At 33.2% G+C, this 8,852-nt stretch overlaps 1 long non-coding RNA gene across 1 annotated transcript; it reads left to right on the top strand.

Annotated features, from left to right (window-relative positions):
• The first annotated feature begins 6,275 nt into the window (after positions 1–6,275).
• LOC311283423 lies at positions 6,276–6,950 on the top strand. Its single transcript, XR_014626060.1, has 3 exons — positions 6,276–6,335; positions 6,471–6,574; positions 6,864–6,950. It is a non-coding gene; the product is annotated as an uncharacterized lncRNA (long non-coding RNA).
• The last annotated feature ends 1,902 nt before the right edge of the window (positions 6,951–8,852 follow it).

The raw sequence follows: 8,852 nt of genomic DNA on the forward strand, positions 1-8,852 counted from the left end.
GATAAATCTCCAGAACCACTGAACTGTGTGTGTGTGTGTGTGTGTGTGTGTGTGTGTGTGTGTGTGTGTGTGTGTGTGTGTACTGGTGTCTGATCACCCTCACTGGAAGTGCTAGGTGGTGTGGAAGCCCTGCAAAATGTCTCCACCTCTTTTTGTCTTTTCACCATCATCCTGTGTCTTTTCCTCCATGCTTTTCTGACATCTCTTTGCTCCCTGTCAGATAATTCACTGATACTCTTCAACTTTCCTTCTTCCCTTCGTTTCTTATTTCTTTCTCTTTCTTTCCTTAAGTATTCATCGTACTTCACTGGGTCTTCCCTCAACCTTTGTTTGTATTCTCTCTGTCTCTCTGTTGTAGTTTTTATATTTTTTTTAGGCATGTTGGTGTTTTATGTCATTCTCCCTGTCAAGTTAATCATATAAATTAACATTACTGACAACAACCTTACACCTAAGCTAGTATCATGGACTGCAACCTTAAGTAATTGTAACCTCATTACATTACAGAATTTTAACAGAATCTTGCATACTAAAACACTACTAAAACATACTACAGTAGTAATTATTTGCATAACTGTACTAAAATGTAGTTTATTCCTCCAAATAAAGGATTATGTGTTCCCTTTTGTCACTACCAAAACAATGTCACAACCGAAACTTCAAGAAAATGTTTCGGTTGTGACTGTTTTGGTAGTGACAATTTTAGATACTTTTGAGCCTAGCTCGAAGATGCTAATCAGCACATGGTTAGCAATCACTGGTCAGAACAGTTGAACACATATAACAACTAAATTTTATGGAATAACATCCAAAAAAAAATTCTCAATAGCAGAAAAAATGAGTTTGGTAGTGACATTCCTTAAAGTTACACACCGATTTTTAGACTTTAGAACACATTTACCTCAAAATGATGGGATCAATCTACTCACCATATAGCACATGAGAGAGAGGGACACAGGAATATTTCCTGATCAAAAATGTAGGAGTGTGGTTAAAATCAGTCTCAGCCAATGGACTACAACATTCACTGTTTTGGTAGTGACATGAAAATGCGGGACATGTTTTTTTTGATAAAGTTTCATGATTTAAAAATAAAAAATAAAATAAATATTTTTTTTAACTTCATTTTTTTTTAAAAAACAAAAATATTTTTTTTAAAACAAGAATGGAAAAATTTGCAAAAATTTTTTCAATATCATTTTCACAAGTTGAAATTTAGGGGTTAGGGTTTGGGACAGCCACCTCCTAATTGAAAGTAGCCCATCAATTATGATTTTATATATATAAAGCTTACTGATATCTTAAATATTATTGCTGGTTTCAATAGATAATTGAAGGATCTTAGTAAACATCTAAGATTTTAATAATTAAATGCTTTTCAAATGTGTTTTTTGGATGAGGGACAGCAGTTTGCACCAATTCTGTAGAATGGCCCATATATTTGATACAGGCATAGGTTTGTATCATGACTGATATATTTGATTTGATACAGGCATAGGTTTGTATCATGTCATATCATGTACTTGATGTAATGAGATTTGACTCCGAGTGAAGCAGTTCTTCTCTGCTGTGAAACAGAGGTGTACGTTACACTTTTTGCACATCACTTTGGGTGTTCCTGTGCACCCAGAACCCTGAATCTTCCCTTCTTGTCACACATTATTTGCCGTTGTGAGGTATTGTCCAAGACATCCTTGAAAAGTACTCCTTATCGCACAACATTGCCCTGAGACAACAAAAAGAAAAACTGAATTTCTGAACATGCAAAATAAAAAAAACTTCATAAATCCTCTACACCTTCATACACACACATATTTATGTACAGTTCATGTCATTTTATATAAGACTATTAAAGCAAATAATCTTGCCTTCTTCTCACACCTTGTGCTCCAGTGAGCATGTGTCAGAAAAGGACTGTGCTTGATAGCGACTCCCAAACCTTATTGGCCTGTTCTTTGATACTCTTTTAACCCTTCTAATTGGTTGCAATAATTTAAAGAAACATGTACTGAACATGATGTACTGAGGGCTTAAGAACACTTTATTTAAAATATATATTTTATGAAACATGTTGATGTCACAGGTCGGGGTGGGCCAAGCCAGACTGCACCCACCCCTGGAAACCGGGTACCACCTCGAGGAACGTGTCAAGGACCAGACAGACAAGGGAATAAAGGAATAACAGTTTTCTTTATTAAGTTAACCTGTTAAGCTGCAACGCCACTTTTGAAAAATCCCCAGAAATGACATACCCAAACTTAAACAGATACAGTTCATGAACCCTTTGTACTAAAAGCACAAGTATGATCTCATTTGAAAGCTGACACCTGGCAGTTTATTGTAAATGTAGAATTAATTATTGTCATAATGAAAAAAATTGTTATAAATAGCTTCAAAGTTTTGTAAAGTTATTAGAAATTAATTTTTATGAAACATCCTCATGAAAATAAAATTGAAGTTGGCACTGGAGCAATCTAGAAATGCACTACAGCTAAGGCCACATGTCTAAACATTTTATATTTAAAATCTGAAGATAATAAGTCCAAAACTCTGTATTTAGTTAAATGTTTTTCAAGACCATGTCAATGACTTTATTTTGATTTGCTACTTTAAAATGCTACTGATGTTTATTGCCATCTTCTAAACATCAATTCAGTATATTGTCTCTATTGTTTTGTGGTGCAAACGAGCCCCATTCAGTCTCAGTCTCCCCCTGCACACATTCACACCTCTCCAGCCTGGTTATGGCTCGAAATATGCATTTCTTTTGTCTGCATTATAGTTACTAACAACTGGCTATTCACAAGCTATTCATAGGGTTTCAATCCCTAATTTCTTTTATCAAAGTTCTCACTTAACATTTAAAAACTGGATCAAATGCCCTGCTTGAATTTCAGGAAGCATATTTAGAAAAAAAACATAAAAGGATAACTGCTATATGTGGCAGGTGCACCTAGGGCTAGCTAGCATGTTAGCTTAGCACACCATCAATACACGACAATTTATGAGATTAAAACCATGTTTGTGCTCCTAACTTAATTTATAACGCAAGTCGAGTGTTTTAAATAATCTTCTGTGATATAATTTCGCTTCAGATAAAAAAATCAGACAGAAAATATATATATATATATATATATATATATATTTTATTCTGCACAATGATAAAGTCTATATCGATTAGAATTACATTATAAATATAATCTATTATTATGGAAATACCTGACATTACTCGAAGAACACAGGTAAACCAAATATCATTTCAATCATGTTTATTGTCTTCAAAACATGTTACAGCGATCTTTGATAGCTTTGAATGTGTTCGTCTGTTCGAGACTTCCTGGAATGTCACATGATCATGCCTCTTCTTCATGTTCTATATATGGACTATTATTGTGCATGCAGCGCCCTCAGGCTGTTGGTAGGCTATGGATTGAAAACACAATACATCACAGTATCCAGCACTCATAATGATTACATTGACGCATTTGGGCATACCCTTGTGAAAAAGAAGTGTGCTTAATTGTATTGAAAGCGTACTTTTTGTGTGCTTAAAATAATCAAAGTATACTTTTTGAAAAGTGCACTTGCAGATAATATAATAAAATTAAAATTAAAGACCACTTAAGTGTACTTAAAGGGAATACACTTTAATGACAATATTTATTAACACACTTAAGTGCACTTTTTACAAATGCACTTTGTAATAATATCTAATTAAGTTTAACTTAAAGTAAGTACACTTTCATCACAATATTTATAAACACACTTAAGTGCATTTTAAAAAATGCCCTTTGTAATAATGTCTAATTAAGCTTAACTTAAAGAAAGTACACTTTCATCACAATATTTATAAACACACTTAAGTACAATTTTTACAAATGCACTTTGTAATAATATCTAATTAAGTCTAATTTAAAGTAAGTACACTTTCATCACAATATTTCTTAACACATTTAAATACACTTTTTAAAAATGCACTTTGTAATAATGTCTAATTAAGTTTTACTTAAAGAAAGTACACTTTTATCATAATATTTATAAACACACTTAAGTGCACTTTTTACAAATGCACTTTGTAATAATATCTAATTAAGTTTAACTTAAAGTAAGTACACTTTCATCACAATATTTATAAACACACTTAAGTGCACTTTTTACAAATGCACTTTGTAATAATATCTAATTAAGTTTAATTTAAAGTAAGTACACTTTCATCACAATATTTATAAACACACTTAAGTACAATTTTTACAAATGCACTTTGTAATAATATCTAATTAAGTCTAATTTAAAGTAAGTACACTTTCATCACAATATTTCTTAACACACTTAAATACACTTTTTAAAAATGCACTTTGTAATAATGTCTAATTAAGCTTAACCTAAAGAAAGTACACTTTCATCATAATTTTTATAAACACACTTAAGTGCACTTTTTACAAATGCACTTTTTAATAATGTCTAATTAAATGTTACTTAAAGAAAGAACACTTTCATGACAATATTTATAAACACTTAAGTGCATGTTTTAAAAAATGCACTTTGTAATGTCTGCTAAGTTTTACTTAAACATACATTTTAAATAATTATGATTTATAGTGTTTTATTTAATGTATTAAAGTTAAAGTTATAAGTTATTAAAGGGAATTTATTTTGATGTATTGACTAATATATAAAATAACAGTTTTAATGGAAAACATGGAAAATAATTGATTTTAATTCCAACTCAAGTGTGTTGTCCAAAATTAATTTGTTAATGTATTTTAAATGTGTTTTGTCTATAATATATACTGTGTGCATTATGCAGTTGAAATGTATTTTTCCAATACATCTGCTTATACAGTATAATCCAGTACAACTTATTGTTGACATTTTTATCACCAGCCCTTGCTCTATGAATTCAACTAGTGTCAGCTTTCTACATAATATTTGAAAATAAAATGTAATATATGAGAGGAGTCTAATAGTAATGTGTTGTAGCTACTTTACATCTGTGAACATAATACTTTCAATATCATTATGTTGTTCTAAGTCAATTAAACACACATTTAAAATTGTATTAATTGCGAGCAAAAGTTAAACAAATGTAAACAAAATGAATTTGCATTTCAATTCAGTTAAAATACATTTAATTTTAATCACACTAGACTACATTGAAAAAAAAGATTTACTTTTAGTTAGGTTAATGAGTAAAGTTTTGTGAACTTACAGAGTTTAACAACACAATGAGTTAGAACAACTTAAACAGAAAAGCTGAAATAACATTTAACGATGCATGATATATGAATATGTTGTTTAATGCGCATGCGCGAGAAATACTACGTCATTATGACGCTCTACTTCACTAGAGTTTGAAAAATGCGCTATGTTTTGCGATCCGTTTGCGATGCGTGATGATACTTAAGCTAGCCAAACAAGAGAACAAAAGGAGCACCACGTTTGGATGTTTGTTTGCAGATGAGACGTTATGCTGCAAATAATCAGTCAAGTAAGTATATATTGATGCTTTCTTTAGTTAATTTTTTTTCACCGTAACATGTCAGTTGCTGAGTGCATTTTAATCACAGATATTATAAACTCAATAGACTCGGGAGGTGAATTAATCATGTTTATATATGATTGCATTCTAATAATGTCTTACATTGTAATGTGAGGAAGGCGTGTGTGGTCGTGTTCGAGGAATTTGGTTGCTGATTAAAAAAAAAAACTAAACCGACTTTTTAAATTATTTTAAACAAGCTACTAAACATTTGCTGAATGCTGATCCAATATTGTAACACTCAAAGACGTTTATATAGCCTACATTTAATACAAATAATCAATCTTATAACCACCATAAATATTTAATATATTACCCACCTCTAGAAAAAATGCTTGTAATGTGTTCAATTTCATTTTGTATTTAAAGAGTTGTTCAATTACTATTTGTTTTGGAATATGTAATATTTTTGTGTTTATCTGGATTTAAACATTCATTTTGCAGGATCAGTTCATATTTGTTATTGGAGATACAGTGCAAGCGGTGTGGAATCACAGACCTGTATTGATGAGGTGATGTTACAAGATTTATCATGACAGCACATCCTGATCAAGCTAAAACACTACTTTCAAGTCACTAACTAACGTTATCCCTATAGCTTTTAAATGCTTTGAATCTTTTGCATGTGCAAGTAATAAATTCCCACCTGTGCATTTACACCTGCCCTATAATCATCATATATTTTATAGGTAACAAACCAAAGGAAGAAGGCTTGCAGCATTGCTGTGTCAACCGTGGTAAATACAAGAACAGGAACATCCTTCATGAAGATAGCTATGTGGGGCAAGCTTAAAATGTAAGAATACCTTTCTTAATTTGCATTGGTCCTGGGTTTGCATGGGTCATATATCTATATTTGTGTAATTGGTAAAGTTATGCTTAATTCCCTGTAAAGTAGCAATAAAAAGGTTCTATTTTTAATCACTTTAAGCCCAGTGTCAGTAAAGATGGCGTAGTCAGTGGAATCCTGCTGTTTGTGGGAAATAGAAGGAACCTTGCCCAGCTTTCTACTACGATGTGGCCCTGGTGACTGAGGTAATCAATCACATCACACAATTTATCAACAGTTAACAGTCAAAAGTTTACATACACCTTGCAGAATAAACTGCTTCATCAGGGTAGTACTAAATAAAGATAAAACGTATACATTTTTGTGATCCCTATTACTGATAAAATTGTTAACATTTTGCAGATACTGCAAGGTGTATATCAACTTTGAAGCGCAACTGTATATCTATCTCTTTCATTCAATTGAGCCAAATATAATAATGGACTGGATCTGTATTATAAACAAATTTTCTGTTTTTTTGTTTTTTTCCTCAAGGCATTTTTTCTGACTTTCCTGCATCTTTGAAACATTTCCATTCACATATACTCTGGAGAGCATCTGGGACATTGACATAAACAGCACTTTCCAACAACTTAAAAAATTGGATTGAAATTTGAATTTCTTTCTTCTGCTGAACATCCCTTTAAGAGCTAAATAACAAGGTTCGGTAACTTTTAATTAGGTCTCATTTGTTAATATTAGTTTATTTTTTAGCCAACATGATCTAACCAAGACTAATATTATCTTACTTAGACTAATAAATGCTTAAAGTATTATTCATTCTTAGTTCATGTTAACTGAAGTAGGTAACTAATATATTTTTGTAAAGCATTACCCAAAGGTCTCTTTCCAAAACTGTTTGTGTTTATGCATAGTGTTTCTTGGGGTTTTCTTGTGCATCAACAGAAAGGTTTTTATGTACTTCTTTTAGAGATTATTTTGTCAGTAAATTTAGAGGGTTTTACATTTAGTTTTGTTGATTGTAACATTGCATTTAATTCACACTTAAGTGTATTGTTAACTGACATTAAAGTATATTTTAAATCACATTAATTGCGTGTCATTACATAAAGTACCAATTAAGTTGTTCCAAAAAAAATCACTCTTAATGGCAACTTATTACATTTTATTTCAACTTAATATATGATATATTTTAAATTAATTACACTTAATGTGCATTAAGTGCGCCGAAAAGATGGCATTTAATTCACACTTAAGTGTATATATTTAAAGTATATTATTTATGTAATAAGTACACTTTATAAAAGTACACTTAAGTGCACTTTTTTTTCACAAGGGTAAATTCAATAAATATTATTCCTGTCTATAGAAATCTGATGAAAACCTATGAAAATATATCAATATTTCTCCAAATCTGCACATTTTTGAGCTAAAGCCCTGAGGGACGTTGTTTTGTGTATCGCTGTCATGACGACAGCACGGGAGTTTTTTTATGAATGAAAGCGGCTGACGCGCATAATTCATATTAAAGGTATCGACTCATTTTTTCATTTCATAACTCCTGACACAAATTAAGACATAACTGTCACTATAAGTTTTTCAGAATACAATAGTGGTCAAATGCTGAAACTTGAGTCTTATATCTTTTTAATGATGTATAGTTTGTCAATGTATAACATTAAATCTGATAGTAATTTTTAACTAAAAAAAAAAAAAAAAAACGCTTCAGTGCGCCGACGCACTGGTGAAGCTTAACAGGTTAAGAGCAGTAATTTGAAGAATCCTAATTAAAATCTTCTTTCTTGTCACCAGAGAGAATTCAATGGCCCCCTGAACCGTAGAGGGGAGAACGATCGTGGCGGCCCTGCAGCTCGTTGGAGAGGGATCAGGAGGAAACTCACACCGTCTAGGTAGGTCACTGGGTAAGTACTCTTTACAGGACTCAAGAGGAAGTCGTGGTTATACGGACCCCATTCGGACTGGAACCAGTGAGTACTCATGGGCGGGAGTGGAACAAGTCCCGGATGCTGCCCCAGAGGCAAGTACCCATGGAGCGGTTGCCTTAGACTCGGATGAAGCCCAGGGAGACAGGTGGCGAGCGGACCGGGCCAGGAGGGGAAACAGGTAAGTATATCCCGGTAAGTGTCCTTTATGCCAAACCAGTTAGAACGGGGGCCTTTAGCCGAGACGTGAGGGAACCTTGGACAACAGGAAGACACTTCGATCGAGGCACGTGCCGCAGCTATTCCTTTTCCTTCTCAACAGGGGCAGCGGCTTGCAACGTAGGCATGGAGGGCCAGAATATAGGCAGAAGAACACTTTGAGCGAGACGCTCCCCTTCGGCTGTGTACTGCAACAATACAACAGAGTTCAACGGTTCAGCGGTATACAAGCGCTCAACAGTGATACCTTCTCTCTTTCTGAGCAGGGCGGAGGCCTTCAATGGGGCATGTGGAGACCACCAGGCGGGGAGGACACTTTGAGCGAGACACTCCACTTCGGCTGTGCGCTGTAACCAGGTAG

Source organism: Rutilus rutilus (genome assembly GCF_951802725.1).
Source record: "Rutilus rutilus genome assembly, chromosome: 23".
Taxonomy (NCBI): Eukaryota; Metazoa; Chordata; class Actinopteri; order Cypriniformes; family Leuciscidae; genus Rutilus; species Rutilus rutilus.